This window comes from Piliocolobus tephrosceles, chromosome 12 (genome assembly GCF_002776525.5).
Source record: "Piliocolobus tephrosceles isolate RC106 chromosome 12, ASM277652v3, whole genome shotgun sequence".
NCBI classification, from domain to species: domain Eukaryota; kingdom Metazoa; phylum Chordata; class Mammalia; order Primates; family Cercopithecidae; genus Piliocolobus; species Piliocolobus tephrosceles.
The window spans coordinates 80236846-80260287 of NC_045445.1; positions in this window are offsets into that span (position 1 = coordinate 80236846).

The window sequence follows — 23442 nt, forward strand, 5'->3', positions numbered from 1 at the left end:
TGCTTCTGGGTTTGCTCTGAGGGCAAGCCAGACCCCTTTGCTCTAACTGTCATGTCAGTGGCCTCTAGTCAAAGGCAAGGATATACCTATAGGTGAAGAAGTTGGGTTTATTCTTCACTGCAGTGAGAGAGAACATACTTCAGGGAACCATGGAATGTATCAGTAAGTGGGTGTTAGAAAAAACACTGGGTTGTAAGATTTGGTGGTGGGTCCAAGGAAAACAAGGTTTCCTCTAGATCGGATGCTGACAGAAAATGCGGGCAATTTTATGGTTGGTAGCTTAATAAATCTTATCCATAGGGAGGGGAGACTAGAACAAGGATAGCCTGGGCAGGGTTGGGGAGGTGTTGGTATGTCGTGGGTGGCACATTGACCTTGTTTTTGTCTCTGCTTAGACAAAGTTAAGTGGTCTTGCTTTGTCTCATTTTATCACAGTTCCAGAGTTACCCTATGGTTTGTATTGTATGAAATAGTTTATGTCCAATAGGAGAATAGCCTGGCCTAGCTGTGACTGCCAGGCTAGCTTCCTAAGGTCAGGAACTATTCTTTATTTTTCTTTCTCTTTGGCCTCTTCTTAGGGTTACAATTTGAGGCTCTCATCCCTCCCACAGCTTGTTGTGGGAGGGAGGTTCATTCAATTGGTTTTAGACTAGTGTAAAGACAATTTATGCTTTGAGGATAGGCCACCAGCTTCAGTCCACATACCATACAGTTCTGTACCAGGATTAAGAACCTATGTGTGACAAAAAAAAATCAAGTTTTACCTTAGTTGTCTTCATATTTGTCTTTAAAAAATGAATCACTATATGGTCCTGGAGAAGCCATAGAGGTGGCTGTTGGGCCTTGTTAGAATTTTGGTATTCCTAGGGAATACACTGAAATACAAATATACAATAAAATTCCATTTTGGGATACGTGATAACTTATAGTTCAGAATGATTAGTCTTTGAAGCCAGGTTGCCTGGATTCAAATCCCAATTCTACAACCTGCTAGTTGGGTGACTTTGTGCAAGTTACTTTATGTATCTCTGTTTTCATATCTGTCAAAATATAATAATTGTGCATCTACCTCATACAATTATTATGAAGAATTAACTAGTTTATGTGCTTAGAAATATGCTTGGCACATAAATGCTATACAGATGTATGTATTTTGTTATTTTTATAACTAAGTTTGTATCTATAAAACACTCAAAATTGGTATACAGTAAAGGTAGAGTAAATTCTTTTTTGGGAGGGGGACACTGGAGTGCAGTGGTGTGATCATGGCTCACTACAGCCTCGACCTTCCAAGCCCAAGCAATCCTTGCACCTCAGCCTCCTGAGTAGCTGGGACCACAGGCACACACCATTTGGAAGTCAGATATGTATAAATACATGTCTGTACATGTACACAAGACGTGGAGCATATGAAGTGAATATTACTGGTTCTGACACCTACTGAGCAATTTCATGTCACTACTAGTGTAGGTTTATTTGGAAGAAAAAGTAGATAATGTGTTAATTATCTAATAGTAGTTCACAGCCTCTGTAAAATAGAGAACCTGTTAATTTAAACCTTATACAAAAGGTTCTGGACCCCAATTTGAATGTATCACTTGGCCATGAGAAAAAAGCTATCCTACCAGTTTTATTTGATTAGTACTGAAATAAAAATTTTACAAAGCAACTTGACGAAAATGGTAAAGGGAACTGTACATTTCTATTAAATTTTATATTCCACTCTTAACTTACTAGTAGGCTCTTTTTTTTTTTTTTTTTTTTTTGTTGGAGTTCCACTCTTGTTGCCCAGGCTGGAGTGCAAATGGTGCAATCTCAGCTCACTGCAACCTTCGCCTCCCGGATCTAAGTGATTCTCCTGCCTCAACCTACTGAGTAGCTGGAATTACAGGCATGCACCACCATGCCCCGCTAATTTTTGTATTTTTAGTAGAGATGGGGTTTCACCATGTTGGCCAGGCTGGTCTTGAATGCCTGAACTCAGGTGATCTGCCTGCCTCGGCCTCCAAAGTGCTTGGATTACAGCTGTAAGCTACCACGCCTGGCTGGCTCTCTCTCACACACACACACATACACTCACGCACAAACACACACATGCACACACAGACACAGGACAATATGATCCAGAGCGAGAGAAGTTTGTAGAGAGTTTCCCAACAGGTGGAATCAATATCAGTGGTGCTTTGTCACTTAATATTTCTCCATCAGTTTTCAAGGTGAAAAGAGGTAATAAAAAGTGATATTCTGTATGCGTATGCAGGCTCGCATCTGTGCACGTATGTCCATATTTCACTGAAGAATGTACTGGCACTAAGAAGAAATAATATTTAGATAATAATCTTTGTTGTCCAAAATATCACCTAGAATTTGTCAGAATCTTATGAATAAGGGAAGATTGATTGATTTGTAATGAGTTCTCTTCTCCACTATGATGATGCAATTTTTATTTTATAGCTTAGAGGAATGGAAAAGCTTTTCCTTGCCAAGACTCATGTCATCCAATCCAAAGCATTTACGTTTCATGTTCAAGCATTAAAGTTGCATACTCTTACTATAACATGGTGTTTGTAGAACATTTCAGCATTATGTTCTCAGTGGAGTGAGTTTGGACAGGGGTGCTTATCTCCATTCTTCAGATGAGAAATCTGAGATGTAGGCATTGTAACTTGCCAATATCATCCAACTAGTAAAGGAGAACTCAGCTCTGATCTTACTGCTTGTGCTCCTTTCACCATACTATGCTGCCTTCTGTGAAACTGAATGATGCTACTAGTTTGCTTAATATTTAAAACTCCCTCTATGCTTATTAAAACTGTGCAAGGCCAGGCGTGGTGGCTCATGCCTGTAATCCCAGCACTTTGGGAGGCTGAGGCGAGTGGATCATCTGAGGTCAGGAGTTCGAGACCAGCTTGACCAACATGAAGAAACTCCATCTCTACTAAAAATACAAAAATTAGCCAGGCGTGGTGGTGCATGCCTATAATCCTAGCTACTCGGGAGGCTGAGGCAGGAGAATCGCTTGAAACCAGGAGGTGGAAGTTGCAGTGAGCCGAGATTGTGCCATTGCACTCCTGCCTGGGCAACAAGAGTGAAACTCCATCTCAAAAAAAGAAAAAAACACTACTCAAAACTAGCACAGGAATGGATATTAACTTATACTCCTTTGTCAGGTTTATTATCTCATAGACTTAGAATTTTTAACAGCCTAGCTGAAGCTTTTTAAGAAAACATCCCAATACAGCTTTAAAATGTGAAAACCTTACAGGAATTGATTAAATCTCATTTAGTCTAAGATATTCTATAGCATAGACTTTGCTAATGTGGCCTATTTTTTCTCACAAAATCATAGATTTAATTTAAATTACTTGCCTTTTTAAAATGTTAATTTTTTTTCTGGATGATTGTCTCTCTGTGAAACTTGTATATTATGTGACCTGGAACTAACAAATCCCATTTTTCAGCAGTTTCCTCATCTGTACAAGGGAGATAATTAGTAGTGCCTATATATATATGTTATATGATTGTTTTGATGATTTGTTGTAATAATGACTGTCAAGCACAATGCCTGGCACTTAGTAATCCCTAAAACATTAAGTGATTATGACTGTAATTACCATAATCAATTCTTAGGATTGTTATGAGGATAAAATTATAATATGATGTGATACATAGTAGGAATTTAATAAATTATAGCTACTCTTTTATAGGTTTATACCTCTGAAATGATCACAAACAGAAAGGAATGTGAGATGATTGTCTCTTTATGTTTTTTAATTTTTTATTTGAAATAATTATAGACTCAGCAGGAGATGAAAAAATAGGACATAGAATCCCATTAGCTTTTTTTTTTTTTTTTTTTTTTTTTGAGGCGGAGTCTGGCTGTGTCGCCCTGGCTGGAGTGCAGTGGCGCGATCTTGGCTCACTGCAAGCTCTGCCTCCCGGGTTCATGCCATTCTCCCGCCTCAGCCTCCCGAGTAGCTGGGAGGACAGGCGCCCGCCACCACGCCTGAAGGGGTGGCCTGCCCCTCCACACCTGTGGGTGCTTCTCGTTAGGTGGGACGAGAGACTTGAGAAAAGGAAATAATACACAGAGACAAAGTATAGAGAAAGAAAAGCGGGACCCAGGGGACCGGTGCTCAGCTTACAGAGGACCCACACCGGCACCGGCCTCTGAGTTCCCTTAGTATTTATTGAGAATTATCTTTACCATTAAAAGGATAAGGGAGTGGCTGGACAATAGGATTATTGTAGGGAGGAAATCGGCAGTAAGACATATGAAAAAATCCTTGTAACATGAATAAGTTTAAAGGAAAATGCTGTGCCTTGAGATGTATATGCGACATCTCCATAAACGTTTTAGCAGTATTGCTCCAGCAAGCCCCACCTTATTCCAGCAAGTCCCACTTTATTCCTAAAGGCGTTTTCTCCTTACTCAGTAAACAAGGCACACAATGGGTATTACCCGGAGATGTTCCATTGCCCAGGGAGGGGCAGGAATTTTAGCCAGCAAGCTGCCTTCAGGTACTTATTTAACAAAGACACATCCTGCACAGCCCAATATCCTTTTAACCTTAAATCACCTTCACACATGTCTCTTGCAAGGACAAAGTTGGGGGTAGGGTCACAGATTAACAGCATTTCAAATACAGAACTAAATGGAGTCTCTTATGTCTACTTCCTTCTATATAGACACAGTAACAGGCTGATCTCTCTTTTTCCCACAACGCCCAGCTTATTTTTTGTATTTTTAGTAGAGACGGGGTTTCACCGTGTTAGCCAAGATGGTCTCGATCTCCTGACCTCGTGAACCACCCGCCTCGGCCTCCCAAAGTGCTAGGATTACAGGCTTGAGCCACCGCACCCGGCGGAATCCCATTAGCTTTGTAGGTTTATGCTTTCTGACAAATTTTGAAAATTTTCAGCCTTTTTTTCATTGAATTATATTTGCTATTCAACTTTCTTTTTGGAGCTCTGATGACATAAATGTTAGATCTTTAGTTACTGTCACAGCTGTTATGATTCTTTTAGTTCTTTCAGTCTGTTTTCCTTTGTTGTTCAATTAGGACAATCTATTTATCTGTTTTCAAGTTCACGGATTCTGTCCCGCCATATACATTTTCCTGTGGAACCAATCCAGTGAAATTTTTGTGTTAGTTATTTTATCTTTTTCAATTTTGTAATTTTCATTTTGTTTATTTTTACAACTTCTATTTCTTTGCTGAGATGTTATATTATTCATATGTTTCAAGAGTGTTCATAATCGCTTGTTGAAGCATCTAATGATGTCTGTTTTAAAATTCTTGTCAGATAATTCCAACAGCTGAGTCATCTTGGTGTTGGTATCTGTTGATTGTCTTTGCTCATTCAAGATGTGGTTTTCTGATATTTCATATGATGAGTTATATTCATTATATCCTGGACATTTTGAGTATTGTTATGAGACACTGGATCCCATTTAAATTTTATATTTTAGCAAGAAGTCACCCAGTTTAGGTTTAGTGTCTCTGTATTGGTTTACTTGTTTTTGACGACCTTGATGATTTTAAAGAGAAGTAGTCAGGCCCTTTGTAGAATGTCCCTCAATTCAGATTTGTTTAATGTTTGTCTCATAGAGCAGGTTTGCGTGTTTTTGGAAGGTTACAGAGATGACATGTCTTTCGCATCATGTCATATTGAGGGAAAATCCTGTCAATATGACATAACTGATTATGTTAACTTTGATCACCTAATTGAGGTCGTGTTTGCCAATTCTCTCTGCTGTAAAGTTACATTCATCCCCACCTCCACTTTCCATAATGTTACTCTTTAGGAGCCTGTTACCAAATGTAGTCTATACTTAAGGGGTAAGGATTTGTGCTACATCTCCTAGAAGGGTGTCCACTTAAATGAGTTGAAATTATAATTTACAGAAAATTGTCTCTTTTTCACTGTTTATTATCTAAACATTTTTTTAAAATATCAGGATGGACACATGGGTATGTATTTTGTGATTTGAGTTATTTCTTTTTTACACAAAATATTTCAGCTTTGGCCATTGGTAGGAGCTCTTTTAGTTTTTTCCTTGCATCCTTAGGTATATCCTTATTTGTGTGTGTATGTGTGTGTGTGTGTGTGTGTGTCTGTGTATCTGTGTGTGTGTATGTGTTACCCACGTTTTTACGTTCTGGCAGTACAAGATGCTTCAGGCTCATCTTGTATATTCTCTATCCCAGTCTTAGAATCAGCCATTTGCCCAAGGAGCCCTTGTTCCTTTTATTGGAGAATGGTATCAGAAACCAACTACTATTTATTATTCTTATACAATAATTATAAAATATGTAATAATATTTAATTATTTTAGGCTGAGTAATAATTATATAAACCATAATTTGCTTATCTATTAATCAATGGATGGACATTTGGGTTTTCTCCGCACCTTTTACCTATTGTGAATAATGCTGCTACAATCATGGGTGTACAACCATCTGAGCTCTGCTTTGAAATTTTGAGGCATATATCCAGCAGTGGAATTGCTGAATCATGTAATAAATCTTTTTAACTTTTTGAGGAACTGCTGTACTGTTTTCTACTGAGGCTGCACCATTTCACATTTCCATCAGTAAATTACAAGGCTTCCAATTTCTTTATATCCTTGACAATACATGTCATTTTCTGCTTTTAATGGCCATTGTAATGGTTATAAAGTTGTTTTTCACTGTAGTTTTTGTTCAATTTTTCAGACTTCTTGGTAACGCTGAGAATGTTTTCATGTGCTTCTTGCTAATTTGTGTATCATCTTTGGAGAAGTGTCTATTCAAGTCCTTTGCCTCTTTCTATTTTAGAAATTTTTTCCTTGTTGATGATGAATTGTAGGAATTCTTTTTATGTTCTGAATACTAATTCCTTATCACATATATGATTTCAAATACACCCATACCTGGAAGATATTTTGGATTCAGTTCCAGACCACTGCAGTAAAGCAAGTCATACAATTTATTTTTTGGTTTCCCAGTGAATATGAACTATGTTTACAATACACTATAATCTATTAAATGTGCAATAACATATATCTAAAAAACAATGTACATACCTCAATTAAAAATACTTTATTGCTAAAAAAAAAAAATGCTAACAATCACCTGAGCCTTCAGCGAGTTAATTTGGTGGTGAAGGGTGTTACCTTGATGTTGATGGCTGCTGACTGATCAAGGTGGTGATTTCCAAAGGTTGGTGTGCCTGTCACAATATCTTAAAATAAGACAATGGTGAAGTTTGCTCCATCAGTTAACATTTCCTTTCATGAAAGATTTCTCCATAGTATGTCATGATATTTGATAGCATTTTACCCTCAGAACTTCTTTCAAAATTACAATTCTCGACAACCCTGCTGCTGCTTTATCAACTAAATTTATGTAACATTCTAAATTCTTTGTTGTCATTTCCACAATTTTCACAGTGTCTTCACCAGGAGTAGATTCCATCTCAGAAACCACATTTTTTGTTCACCCATCAGAAGCCACTTCTCATTCAAGTATTTATCTTGCAATTTCAGCAATTCAGACACATCTTCAGGTTCCACTTCTAATTCGAGTTCTCTTGTAACTTTCACCACATCTGTGGTGACTTTCGCCTTTAAAATCTGGAAACCCTCAAAGTCATTCATGAGGACTGGAATCACTTTCTTCCAAACTCCTGTTAATGTTGATATTTTGACCTCATCCCATGAATCACAAATTTTCTTAATGGTAAATCCTTTCTAAATGGCATCTAGAGTGATGAATCCTTTCTAGAAGGTTTTCAGTGTACTTCTCCCAGATACATTAGCAAAATCACTATCTGATATATTTGGCTGTGTAACCACCCAAATCTCATTTTGAATTATAGCTCCCATAATTCCCACATGCTGTGGGAAGGGCCCAGTGGGAGATAATTGAATCATAGGGGCATTTTCCCATATGCTGTTCTCATGGTAATAAATAAGTCTCACAAGATTTGATGGTTTTATAAGGGATTTTCCTTTTAACTTGATTCTCATTCTCTCTCTTGCCTGCCACTATGTAAGAGGTGCCTTTCACTTTCTGCCATGATTGTGCCGCCTCCCCAGCCACATGGAACTGCAAGTCCATTAAACCTCTTTTTCTTTATACCAGTATCAGGTATGTATTTATCAGCAGTGTGAAAATAGATTAATACAGTAAATTATTACTGGCAGAGTGGGGTGCTGCTGGAAAGATACCCAAAAATGTGGAAGTGACTTTGGAACTGGGTAATAGGCAGAGATTGGAACAGTTTGGAGAGCTCAGAAGAAGACAGAAAGATGTAAGAAAGTCTAGAACTTCCTAGACACTTGTTGAATGGCTTTAACCAAAATGCTCATAATGATATGAACAATGAAATCCAGGCTGAGGTGGTCTCAGATGGAGATGAGGAACTTGTTGAGAACTGGAGTAAAGGTGATTCTTGCTCTGTTTTAGCAAAGAGACTGCCAGCATTTTGCCCCTGCTCTAGAGGTTTGTGGAACTTCGAACTCAAGGGAGTTGATTTAGGGTATCTGGCATTAAAAAATTTCTAAGCTGCAAAGCATTCAAGAGGTGACTTGGGTGCTGTTAAAAGCATTCAGTTTTAAAAGGGAAATGGAACATAAAAGTTCAGAAAATTTGCAGCCTGACAATGTGATAGAAAAGAAAATCTCATTTTTCTGAGGAGAAATTCATGCTGGCTGCAAAAATTTGCATACATAACAAGGAACCAAATGTTAATCGCCAAAACAATAGGGGAAATGTCTCCAGAGCATGTCAGAGACCTTTGTGGCAGCCCCTTCCATCATAGGCCTGGAGGTGTAGGAGGAAAAAATGGCTTCTTGGGATAGGCCCAGGGACCCCTGCTCTTCATAGCCTAGGGACTTGGTGCCCTGTGTTCCAGCTGTTCTAGCTATGGCTAAAAGGGGCCAAGGTGCAGCTCAGGCCATGGCTTCACAGGGTGCAAGCCCCAAGTCTTATCAACTTCCATGTGGTGTTGAGCCTGTGGGTGCATAGAAGTCAAGAATTGAGGTTTGGGAACCTCCGCCTTGATTTCACAAGATGTACGGAAATGCCTGGATGTCCCAGCAGAGGTGCTTTAGGGGCAGAGCCCTCATAGAGAACCTCTGGTAGGGCAATGCAGAAGGAAAATGGGTGCAAGCCCCAACACAGAGTCCCCACTGGGGCACTGCCTAGTGGAGCTCTGAGAAGAAGGCCCCCATCCTCCAGACCCCAGAATGGTAGATCTACCATCAGTTTTCACTGTGCACTTGGAAAAGCCACAGACACTTAATGCCAGCCCATGAAAACAGCTTGGAGGGGGGCCGTACCCTGCAAAGTCACAGGGGTGGAGCTGCTCAAGACCATGGGAACCCAACTCTTGCATCAGCATGACCTGGATGTGAAACATGGAGTCAAAGGAGACCATTTTGGAACTTTAATATTGAATTACTGCCCTATTGAAAATCGGACTTGCATGGGACATGTAGCCCTCTCGTTTTGGACAATTTCTCCCATTTGGAACAGGTGCATTTACACAATGTTTGTATCCCCATTGTATCTAGGAAGTACCTAACTTGCTTTTGTTTTATGGGCTCATAGGTGGAAGGGACTTCTCTTATCTCAGATGAAACTTTGGACTGTGGACTTTTGAGTTAAGCTTGAAATGAGTTAAGACTTTAGGAGACTGTTGGGAAGACATAATTGGTTTTGAAATGTGAGGATATGAAATTCGGACAGGGCCGGGGTGGAATGATATGGTTTGCTGTGTTCCCATTCAAATCTCATCTTGAATTGCACCTCCCATAATTCCCCCATGTTGTGTTAGGGACATTGTGGGAGATAATTGAATTATGGTGGCATTTTCCCCCATACTGTTCCCACAGTAATGAATAAGTCTCATGGGATATGATGATTTCATAGGGGGTTTTCTTTTTCACTTGGTTCACATTTTCTCTTGACTGCCACCGTGTAAAGCATGCCTTTCACCTTCCACCATGATTGTGAGAACACAAGGAACTGTGAGTCCATTAAATCTTTTTTACTTTATATATTATTCAGTATTGGGTTTGTCCTTATCAACAGTGTGCAAATGGACTAATACACTATGGTAGTTTTGTTTTATAAAATGTATTTCTTAAATAATAAGACTTGAAAGTCAAAATTACTTCTTGATCCATGGGCTGTAGAATGATGTTGTGTTAGCAGGCTTGAAAACATTACTCTCCTGGCATATGCCAATCAGAGTTCTTGAGTCACCAGGTACTTTGTCAGTGAGTAATAATATTTTGAAAGTAATCTTTTTCTCTGAGAAGTAGGGCTCTACAATGGGCTTAAAATATTCAGTATACCATGCTGTAAACAAATGTGCTGTCATCCAGGCTTTGTTGTTGCCGTTAGAGGGCACAGGTGGATTAGATTTATTATAATTCTTAAAGGCCCTAGGATTTTCAGAATGGTAAAGGAGCACTGATTTCAACCTAAAACCAACAGCTGCATTAGCTCTTAACAGGACGGTTAACCTGTTTTTTTGAAGCTTTGAAGCCAGGCATTGACTTCTTCCTATCTATGAAAGTCCTAGATGGCATCTTCTTCCAATATAAGGCTGTTTTATCTACGTAGAAAATCTGTAGCTTAGTTAGCCACCTTCATCAGTATCTTAGCTAGATCTTCTGGGTAACATGCTGCAGCTTCTACATCAGCACTTGCTGCTTCACTTTGCACTTCATGTTGTTTCTTTCCTTAAACCTCATGAACCAAGCTCTACTAGTTTCCAACTTTTCTTCTGTAGCTTTCTTACCTCTGTCAGAATCACAGAATTGAAGAGAGTTAGGGCCTTGCTCTGGATGAGCCTTTGGGTTAAGGAAATGTTATGTCTCACTTTATCTTCCATCCAGATTACTAAGCTTTCTCCATATTAACAATAATAATGTTTATTATTATTATTATTATTATTATTATTATTATTATTATCAATGTTAGCTTGTGTGAAGTTCACTGAAGTAGCACTTTTAATTTCCTTCAAGAACTTTGTCTTTGCATTCACAGCTTGACTGTTTGGCACAAGAGGCTGAGCTTTGTCCTCTCTCAGGTTTAGAGATGCCCTTCTCACTAAGCTTAATCATTTCTAGCTATTGATTTAAGTGAGAGATGTACCACTTTCTTTCACCTGTACAGTTAGAGGCCATTGTAGGGTTATTAACTGACCTAATTTCAATATTATCATGTCACCTGAGATAGGCAGGCCTTAGGAAAGGGATAAAAATGAAGGAATAGCCAGTTGGTGGAGCAGTCAGAGCACACACAGTATTTATTGATTAAGTTCGTGGTGCTCAAAACAATTACAACAGTAACATAAAAGAGCACTGATTACAGCTTATCATAACAGATATAATGGTAATTATATTACTCTTATATTAATCATATTACTGAAAATGTTTGAAATGTTATGAGAATAACTGAAATGTGCCACAAAGACACAAAATGATCACGTTCTACTGGAAATATAGAATCAATTGACTTTCTTGATGCAGGGTTACTACAGACTTTTAATCTGTAAAACAATCTCAATATCTGCAGAACTCAATAAAGCAAAATAAAATAAAACAAGCTATGTTTATATTTTCTCCCATTCTGTAGATTTCCTTCTAGGTGTTAAACTACCATAATCTTGAGCTACATAAAACATAAGCAGGTTGCTAAAACCATTTAAACTAAGGAATTTAGAGACTTTGTTGTGCTGCAATTTTTTTTGCAGTTTTTTAAAGTAAATTGTCCTAAGGTGGCTAATTTTAAAAAAGTATACATTTATCTGCATAAATTTCATAGCTGGGAACACTATACCCAGGAGGCTTTATGACTAGGTACTTGGATATCTTCTTGGTAAGTTTATTTTAATTCTATGGGAAGCAGAAAATTTTTCTAGTTGAGATGGATGGAAAGGGGCCAGGGGCAAGGTCCTTTGAATGGATGGTAATGACCCAGGGGGTAAAGCTCCTTATTTTTCCAGCTTGTTAGGAATTTGTTTGCCCATCCTTGATTTGGAGGATCTGAATTAATTCTATCTCCCCAAAATCAGTCATTATAATCTCACATACCCACCTCTTCCGTGATAGTCCCTGGACCTAGAGAGAAAGGTGCTTATATAGTTTAGGCACCAGGGGTTTAGCAACTAAAATAGCTTGGGCTTGGTGGGATTTGAAGTAATTTTTAAATTTTGAACCTATCAGATACAGATGCGGTTATTTCCACTCTTCCCTCCACTTTCCAAAGGCAGAGATGCCTCTTCCCATGGCCACCATGACCACAGGTCCATGGGGTGTACTGACAGACTACCACTAATATTTCCTTAAGGCTAAAGTCCTCTTCAGTTAGTTTGCGTGAATGCTACCTGTTGCCTTTCAGGGCAGCAGGTTCCCCTCTGGCACAAGGCAGATCCAGAAATGCCATCCAAGAGACAATTCCAGGAATTAGAGACTCCAAGAGCCTGCTTGGTCCTCTACCCTCTTGTAGTCACAACTTGAGTTCCTGCAAACTTTGCCATTATGGGCTACATGCTCTGGGGCCTCTAAGGTGCTCTTGTACCTTAGGTGGTGCCAAAGGTGCAAGACAAAGTTCCCTTTCCCTTTCCTTCTGCTTTTCTCATGTGGAAGGAGTCTTGTTCCATAGCCACCACAGCTGGAAATGTGCTGATTATCACCAAAAACGAGTAAGTCCCAAGGCTCACCAAGGATCTCACTGTAATACCTGGGTATTGCTTCCGATTATTCAGGGCTCAAGAGCTCTTCAGTTAGCAAGTGGTGAATCCTGCCCAGACTGGGTCCATCCCTTCAAAGCAGCAAGTATCCTTCTTACCCGGGATATGTCTAGAAATATTGTCCAGGAGCTGGGGCTTGGAAAGGTGGCCCTATGACTCTGATTGGTGCCCTTTCCTACTGTGGCTGAGCAGGTGTCCAAGATGCAAGACAAAGTTCTTCCCACTCTTCTATCTCCTCAAGCAGAGGGAAGGGGTCTCTTTTGTAGCCATGTAACCCCAGTTCTACAGCCTGGGGTTAGGGAGGGGTGATGCCAGCACTCCTTTATTGCCCCAGCTGGTGTTATAGTAGGTCATGTGTATCCCAAGTCTCCTGGCTCTGTGCCCAATTCAGCACTAATACTTATCTAGTGTTCACAGCCCTTGTGGCCTAAACTGCCTTTTAAGTTTATTTGGGGCCCCAGAGAACTGTACCCCATAATGGCAAAGCTTGCAGGAACTCAAATTCTTACCACTGGGATGGGCAATTCACCTCTGCCTAGAGCTGGTTTAAATGCTCCCTCCCTGACTGGGTGTCAGCTGAGTTTGGTTCAGTTTTGTTTTCTGTTATAATAGAGAATTACTGAGTTCAATGCCTCACAAATTCTGGATTCTCTCCCCAGCCTACAGAAATGTTTACACACCATGCCACTGCTGCCAGGTATGGAGGAGGCATGGCATCTGTGACTCAAGATTCTTTTTCCTAGCTCCTCAGTGCCTCTTTCAGTGATATGATGTTAAAACCAGGTACTATATGTGCTCAACTGATTTTTGGTTCTTATGAAGGAGTTTGTGTGTGTGTGTATGTGTGTGTGTGTGTGTGTGTGTGTGTGTGTGTGTGTAGATATTTGTTAAACTGGTGTCCTTGTGGGTCAGACAATTGGTGGAGCCTTCTATTCTGACTCCATGCTCTGCCCTCTCCCAGGGTTCCTCTTACTATCATATTTTAGCTGGGAAAAATAGATGATATTTTAAAGGTAGTACAAATACCAAACCAGACAGAATTTGATTTGGGAGCCATACACAGGCTGTCATTGTAAAAAGGGTAAAGTCTTAGCTAGTGAACTACAGCAGGAGACAGTTACCATTGCTCTTTCTAGAAGAAAAACTAGAGGCAGTTTAGTCTTGGCTAGCAAAAGGTGACTTTTTATGTAGATGAAACACCTGAAGAAGTCAAAAATACTTAACTTTTTGCTGGCCTTTTTAAATTTTTATTTTTCATTTTGCAGCTGCCGAAGTTTAACCAATTCACAGGTCTTGTTATTCATAATTTGGAATTCTCCTTTGGATTTAACCAAGTAGGATAGAGCTGGTCAAACCCAATGTGAAAAAGAAAACAGCAATGACAAGAAAATACAAATATTGAAATCAGAAACAAATGAATAAACACGAAACAGTTAAGCAAAACAAATGATTATACTGTTTATACTATAAATGAGCACTCTAATGATAAGGAGAAATTAAGATCAGCTTATTATAAATCATAACTTTTAGTTATTAAGGAGAATTTTTAATGCAAAACTCCAGCTCAGGTACTTACTTAGGAATGGGACCTAGGCTGAAAACTGCTCTCTACCATCTTAAAAGCTGGAAAAACAAGTCTTCCCTTTTGAAAGTGAGTAAACTCCAGAAAAAGACTTGTACAGTAAAATAAACATTAGTTACTACCCAAATTTGGGGAGATGGTGATCCTCTGGGAGGGGTAAGCTTCCAGATGTCAGCAAATTTTCCTATTGGTTTGAATAATCAAAATAGCCAAAGCCTAAGCAATGTTTGATTCGTATGTATATATCAGCTATACAAACCATCAATCAGGGAATGTGTGACAGGTTAGGGCCACCTTCACATGGAGTCCTGTCTGTTGATCACTAATTTGTAAGCCAAAAAGTATCTGAGACAGGTCTCAACAAATTTAGAGTATATTTTTCGTTCTTATGAAGGAGCTTTTCTGTTGGCTCCTGACACAGCCTCAGGAAGTTCTGAAAACTTGTGCTTGATTTTACAGCTGGATTTTATACATGTTAGGGAGACAGAAATTACAGGCAATATATGTAACTTACTCATTGATCGGCCCAGAAAGCAGGACACCTCAAAATGGTGGCTCCCAGATGATAGGTATATTCAAAGATTTTCTGATTGGCAATTGGTTGTAAGAATTAAGCTTTGTCTGAAGAGTTGAAATCAAATTGGGTTAAGGTAAGGTGGTGTTGTGGAAGCCAAGGTTCTTATCATGTAGATGAACCCTAGAGATAGCAGGCTTCAGCGTGAATAGTTGTGAATGTCTCTTATGAGACCTTAAAGTGTGTCAGACTCTCATGAAAAGACCTAGTAAGAGATGGAGATTCTCTACAGAATATAAATTTCCTACATAAGAGGTAACTTTTCAGGGCCATTTCAAAATATGTCAAGGAAATACATTTTAGGGCAAAATACTTTGATGTCCCTCAGGGCCTGCTATTTGTCATGTGATGTTATAGCAGAGTTAGGTTGGAATTTGGTGTTTTATTGCAACAAGGCAATTCCATCAATGTTTGCTTCATACGTATATATAGGCTGTGATATTTGGCGCACATATTTTTATAATTGGTTTTTTCTTTTTGTTGAAATGATTATTTTATCAATATATAAAGTCCTTCTTTACTTGTGAAACAATTTTTGACTTAAAATTTATTGTATCTGATATTACTATAACTACCCTGATCTCCATTGTTTACTATTTGCGTGTAACATCTTTTTACATTTTTTAAAAATTTCAACCTAAGCTTGTCTTTATATGTGGAAAATCTTTTGTAGTCTGCATATAGTAGGGTAACTTTTTCAATTGATTCTGCCAATCTGTGCTTTATTATTAGGGAGTTTCACCTATTTACATGAGGTGATTACTTGCTGCAAAGAACTATTTCTAATTTTCTATATCCTATAGTGCTTTTATCCCTCATTTTTTCCCTACAGTCTTCCTCTGTTCCTAGTTGATTTTTTGAAAATATATATTTAAAACATTTTTTTGTGTGTGCATTCTATACATTTTTTTGTGGTTACCCATGAGAGTCACATATAACATAATAAACTAATAACAATCAATTTTGAATTGATATAAACTTAACTTTAATCCCATGCAAAGACAACTCCTTTACAGCTCTATCCCCATCACCACCCTCCACACCTTATTATATTGATGTCACAAATTACATCTTTATATATTGTATACCTATTAATATAGATTTATAATTATTTTTATACATTTTTTAAATCAAGTAGAATAATTAAAAGTATAGTTATGAACCAAAACTGCAATACTTTTTTTGTGTGTGTTTTTTTCCACTTAACCCACCAATCCCATCATTGGGTATATACCCAAATGAACATAAATCATTCTATTATAAAGACACATGCACATGCATGTTAATTGCAGCACTATTCACAATAGCAAAGACATGGAATTAACCTAAGTGTCCATCAAGAGTAGACTGGCTAAAGAAAATATGGTACGTATACACCATGGAATAGTACATAGCCATATAAAAGAGTGTGATAATGTCCTATGCATCAACATAGATGCCCTACACATCAACATAGATGCAACTGGAGGCCATTATTTTAAACAAAGCAGGAACAGCAATCCAAATACACTATGTTTTCATTTATAAGTGGGAGCTAACTATTAAGTACACATGAACACAAAGAAGGGAGTAATTGACACAAGGGCCTATTTGAGGATAGAGAGTGGGAAGAGGGTGAGGATTAAAAAACTACCTATTTGTTATTATGCTTATTACCTGGGTGACAATCTGTATACCAAACCCTCAGGACACATAATTTACCTATACAAAAAAATCCCCACATGTACCCCTGAACCTAAAATAGAAGTTTTAATAACTCAGTAATACTGCTTTCATATATTTGCTCCTGTATTTACCTTTATCAGATATTTTTATATCTTCATATGACTTCAAGTTATTGTTTAGCATCTTTTTATTTCACCTTAAATAACTGACATGATTTTCCATTTCTTGTAGGCCAGGATGAGTCATAATAAACTCTCAGTTTTTGTTTATTTGGGAATGTCATAATTTTGCCCTCATTTGAAAAGACAATTTAGCAAGATATAAAATCCTCAGTTCACATTTTTTTTCATTCATCCCTTCAAGCATATCATCTGTAAACCAAAAGTAAAATTCTAAGAGTCATAACCAAAAAAAGCACCCAGCTCTCAACCAAGGGGATCCAAAGAAACCTGAAAAACTAGTTTAGACCATGATAAGATGATGAGGAAGGGGGATCAGACGTGCCTCATTAAACCCTTCTCTTTTGAAGCTTAGACACAACCGACCATAATTAACATTAAGAGGGAGATCCGAAGACTCTTTGGAGCAATAAGATACCAACTCCAACCTAACTTTTGTATAACATCATATGACAGATAATAGCCACTAAAAGAAATCAAAGTATTTTACCCCAAAATACATTTCTTTGACATGGTTCTGCAAAGACTTCTCTTGCAAGTAAAATTTACATTCTACAGAGAATCCTCTCCCCTTTCTGGGTCTTTTTCTTATCCAGTAGAGATTTAATTGAGAGTCTGACACCTTTTAATGTCGGATAATAGACATTCACATCTGTCTCTCTGAAGTCTGCTATCTGGAACCTACATCTATACAAAAAGAACCTTTGCTTCCACAACACTCCCCTTACCTTACTCAAGGTGACATCAACTCTTCACATAGAGCTTAACTCAACCAATTGCCAATCAATAAATCTTTGAATTCACTTATAATCTGGAAGACCCACTTAAAGATGTCCTGCCTTTCTGAGCCAAAACAATGTATACTTTACATGTATAGACTTATCTCTCTGCCTTTAATTGCTATCTTCATAAAAAGTATAAAATCAAGCTGTAACTGAAACACCTTGTGTACATGTTCTTAGGATCTCCTGAGGCTGTGTCATGGGTCTGTGTCCTCACGTTTGGCTCAGAGAAAACCTTTTCAAATATTTTACAGATTTTGGCTTTTATTTTTGTTAACACATCCCACTGCCTGATAGCTTCCATGATTTCTACTGATAAATCTTTTGAAAATCTTGTTGAGATTTCCCTCTATGTGACAAGTTGCTTTTTGCTACTTTAAAGATACTCTCTTTGTCTTTGAATTTTGACAGTTTGATTATAATGTGTTTCTGTGTGAGTCTCTTTGGGTTTACACTACTTGAAATTTGTTGACTTCCTTTTATTTTTATTTATATATTTTCTCAAATTTGAGAAACGTTTAGCCAATTATTTATTCAAATAAGCCCTCTGCCCCATTCTCTCACTCTTCTCTTTCTGGAAATTCTATAACATATATATTGGTCCTTATGATAGTGTCTTGTGTTCCTTAGGTTTTGTCCACTTTTATTCATTTTTTTCTTCTCATACTCAATAATTTTAATTGTTCTGTTTTTGAATTCAAGGATTCTTTTTTCTGTGTGCTTGAGTCGTTTGTTGAAGTTCTCTAATGAATTTTTAAATCAGTTATTGAATTTTTAAGCTCCCGAATTTCTTTGGTCTCATTTTATAGTTTCTCTTTGTAAGCATTCTATTTTTTCTTTTTAGAGATGGATTCTCACTCTGTTGCCCAGGCTGGAGTGCAGTGGCATGATCTCAACTCACTGCAACCTCCATCTCCCAGATTCAGGCAATTCTGTTGCCTCAGGTTCTCCAGTAGCTGGGACCACAGGTACATACTGCCACACTCAGCTACTTTTTTTGTATTTTGGTAGAGATGGGGCTTCACCATGTTGCCCAGGCTGGTCTCAAACTTCTGAGCTCAGACAATCCATCCACCTTGGCCTCCCAAACTGCTGGGATTACAGGCATCAGCCACTGCATTCTACCTAATATTCTAATTTTTATATAAAATTTCTCTGATATCCTTTAGTTTTCTGTCTGTATATTTTGACAATTTGAGCACATTTAAGTCTGTTGTTTTAATTACTTTGTCTAGTTATTCTGATGCCTGTGTTTCTTTTTCTTTACTTTATTTATTTATTTATTTATTTATTTATTTATTTATTTATTTATTTATTTTTGAGACAGAGCCTAACTCTGTTGGCCAGGCTGCAGAGCAGTGGCATGATCTCAGCTCACTGTAGCCTCTGCCTCCCAGGTTCAAGTGATTCTCCTGCTTCAGGCTTCCCAAGTAGCTGGGACTACAGGTACTTGTCACCACACCCAGCTAATTTTTGTAATTTTAGTAGAGACCAGTTTCATTATGTTGGGCAGGTTGGTGTTGAACTCCTGGTCTCAAGTGATTCATCCACCTCAGCCTCCCAAAGTGCTGGAATTACAGGCATGAGCCACTACACCCAGCCTGCCTGTGTTTTCTGAGTGTTGATTTTCACCACTTTAATTTATTTATTTCAATGGGCCATGTTTTCCTGTTTCTATGGATGCCTTGTCAGTTTTTGTTGTTGTTTTTGCAGTTGTTATTGAAAATTGCACATTTGGAAAAAAGCCACCTCTTCTAATCTTTGCAGACTGCTTGTGCATGGGAAGTCCTTCACTAATTAGCAGGGCATGTTCTGACCCTAAGGATCAGTCTGAGTAGAAAGATTAATATCTCTTCACTTCTTTTCTGAGCATACATATTGCCTGGGCTTATATGTTGCTTTTTCAATTCTCTCACATACATGGCTGTTGCAGAAAGTCAGGGACCCCAAACAGAGGGACTGTTAGGAGCTGTGGCAGAGGAACATAAATTGTGAAGATTTCATGGACATTTATCACTTGTAATAATACTCTTATAATTTCTTACACCTGTCTTTACTTCAATCTCTGAACATAAATAGTGAAGATTTCATGGACGCTTATCAGTTCCCAAAACTAATACTTTTATAATTTCTTATTCCTGTCTTACTTTAATCTCTTAATCCTGTTATGTTCATAAGCTGAGGATGTACATCACCTTGGGACCACTATAATTTTATCTAAGTTTACAAATTGATTGTAAAACATGTGTGTTTGAATAATATGAAATCAGTGCACCTTGAAAAAGAACAGAATAACAGCAATTTTAGGGAACAAGAGAAGACAATCACAAAGTCTGACTGCCTGCGGTGTCGGGAAGAATAGAACCATATTTTTCTTCTTGCAGAGAGCCTATAAATGGACGTGCAAATAGGAGAAATATCACTAAATTCTTCTCCTAGCAAGGAATATTAAATATTAAGACCCTAGGAAAAGAATTGCATTCCTGAGAGGAGGTCTATAAACGGCTGCTCTGGGAGTGTCTGTCTTATGTGGTTGAGATAAGGACTGAAATATGCCCTGGTCTCCTGCAGTACCCTCAGGCTTATTAGTGTGGAGAAAAAATCCCACCCTGGTGAATTTGAGGTCAGACCAGTTATCTGCTCTCAATCCCTGTTTTCTGTTGTTTAAGATGTTTGTCAAGGCAATATGTGCACAGTCGAACATAGACCCTCATCAGTAATTCTAATTTTGCCTTTGCCTTGTGATCTTGCTTTTCCCTTTTCTTGTGATCTTTATTGGCCTCAGAAGCATGTGATCTTTGTGACCTACTCCCTGTTCATACACCCCCTCCCCTTTTGAAATCCTTAAGAAAAACTGGCTGGTTTTGCAGCTCAGGGGACATCAGGGACCTACCGATATGTGATATTACCCCTGGAGGCCCAGTTGTAAAATTCCTCTCTTTGTACCCTTTCTCTTTATTTCTCAGACCAGCTGACATTTAGGGAAAATAGAAAGAACCCATGCTGAAATTTTGGGGGTTGGTTCCCCTGATACATGGCTGCTTTAAATATTTTAATTTTCCAAACACTCTCACCTCAGCTTTTCCTCAGGGCCTTCAATGATTGAGTGTACATCTCCACTTGTGACATCTTGGCCCAGACATCTGTGGATCCTTTTATTAGTCAGTGTTCTCTAGAGGGACAGAATTAATAGGATATATGAATATACAATAAGGAGTTTAATAAGAATAATTGACTCACACAAATGCAACTTGAAGTCCCACAATAGGCCATCTGCAAGTTGAGGGCAAGAAAACTAGTGGTGGCTTAGTCCAAGTCCTAAAACCTCAAAAGTAAGCAACCCAATAGTGCAACATTTGGTCTGTGTCCAAAGGCCCAGGAGCCCCTGGAAAGACACTGATGTGAGTCCAAGAGTACAAAAAGCTGAAGAACTTGTAGTCTGATATTCGAGTGCAGGAAGCATCCAGCATGGGAGAAAGATGAAGGCGAGAAGACTCAGCAAGTCAGCTTCTTCCATCTTCTTCTGCCTGCTTTTTCTAGCTATGCTGGCAGCCAGTTAAATGTTGCCCTTTGGGTTTTCCTGAGGGTGGGTCTTCCTCTCCCAGTCCACTGACTTAAATGTTAATCTCTTCTGGCAACACCCAGAAACACCCAGATACACCCAGAAACAATACTTTACATCCTTTAATACAATCAAGTTGACACTTAATATTAACCATCACAATCCTAGTCCTACAGATTTTATACACCATATTTGCTGCTTTCTGATGCTTTTTCTGACATGAGCTCTAAGATAGATACAACAGAGACTTGTTCTTCAGGCAGCTCTCAGTTTAGGACATGCAAATATTGTCCTCTTTTCTTCCTCTAGTTGGAAGGTGGAAGTTAAGAACTGGACTACTGCCCCCTCCAGAGCAAGATTATGCCACTCTGGAGAAGGTAGGTGCAGTGAGAAAAAACAAAAAAAGTTTTACTATTTGGTATGTGTTTTTTTCTTTTTTGTCCTTTCACTTAGTTGTTGACTCTTTTTCAAGGTTCCCAGAAGATTACTTTAGCCAAATTTTGGTTGCTTTTCAATATTTCCTTGGGGGAACAATGTATTGGAGCTTTCTAGTCCACAATTCTACTGATATTACTCATACACAGCTGCATTCACATGTCTTAATTTTCAAAAGAGTCTCACTCCAGCTTCTCCTCAGAGTATTAGATGGCCTATTGTGTATCTCACCTATAATCTTTTTTTATTATTATACTTTAAGTTCCGGGATACATGGGCAGAACGTGCAGGTTTGTTACATAGTTATAAATGTGCCATGATGGTTTGCTGCACCCATCAACCAGTAATCTACATTAGGTATTTCTCCTAATGATATCCCTCCCCACCCCCCCAAACCCCCCAAAAGGCCCCAGTGTGTGATGTTCCCCTCCCTTGTATCCATTTGTTCTCATTGTTCAACTCCCAATTATAAGTGAGAACATGCGGTGTCGGTTTTCTGTTCCTGTGTTAGTTTGCTGAGAATGATGGTCTCCAGCTTCCTCCATGTCCCTGCAAAGGACATCAACTCATCCTTTTTTATGGCTGCCTAGTATTCAATGGTACATATGTGCCACATTTGCTTTATCTGGTCTATCATTGATGGACATTTGGGTTGGTTCCAAGTCTTTGCTATTGTAAATATTGCTGCAATAAACATACATGTGAATATGTCTTTATAGTAGAATAATTTATAATACTTCGGGTATATACCCAGTAATGGGATTGTTGGCTCAAATGGTATTTCTGGTTCTAGATCCTTGAGGAATCATCATACTGTCTTCTACAATGGTCGAACTAACTTACACTCCCACCAATGGTGTAAAAGCATTCCATTTCTCCACATCCACTCCAGCATCTGTAGTTTCTTGACTTTTTAAGGATCGCCATTCTAACTGGTGCGAGATGTAATCTCATTGTGATTTTGATTTGCATCTCTCTAATGACCAGTGATGATGAGCTTCCTTTCATATGTTTGTTGACTCTACAAATGTCTTCTTTTGAGAAGTGTCTGTTCATATCCTTCATCTACTTATTGATAGGATTGTTTGTTTTCTTCTTGTAAATTTGTTTAAGTTCCTTGTAGATTCTGGATATTAGCCCTTTGTCAGATGGATAGATTGCAAAAATTTGCTCCCATTCTGTAGGTTGCCTGTTCACTCTCAAGATAGTTTCTTTTGCTGTGCAGAAGCTCTTTAGTTTAATTAGATCCCATTTTTCAATTTTGGCTTTTGTTGCCATTGCTTTTAGTGTTTTAGTCATGAAGTTCTTTGCCCATGCCTATGTCCTGAATGGTATTGCCTAGGTTTTCTTCTAGGGTTTTTATGGTTTTAGATCTTCAGTTTAAGTATTTAATCCATCTTGAGTTAATTTTTGCATAAGGTGTAAGGAAGGGGTCCAGCTTCAGTTTTCTGCATATGCCTAGCCAGTTTTTCCAACATCATTTATTAAATAGGGAATCTTTCCCCATTGCTTGTTTTTGTCAGGTTTGTCAAAGATCAAATGTGTGACATTATTTCTGAGGCCTCTGTTTTGTTCCATTGGTCTGTATATCTGTTTTGGTACCAGTACCATGCTGTTTTCACTACTGTAGCCTTGTAGTATACTTTGAAGTCAGGTAACGTGATGCCTCCAGCTTTGTTATTTTTGCTTAGGATTGTCTTGGCTATACCGGACTGTTTTTGGTTCTGTATAAAATTTAAAGTAATTTTTTCTAATTCTGTGAAGAAACTCAATGGTAGCTTGATGGGAACAGCATTGAATTTGTAAATTACTTCAGGCAGTATGGACACTTTCATGATATTGATTCTTCCTATTCATGAGCATGCAATGTTCTTCCATTTGTCTATGTCCTCCCTTATTTCTTTGAGCAG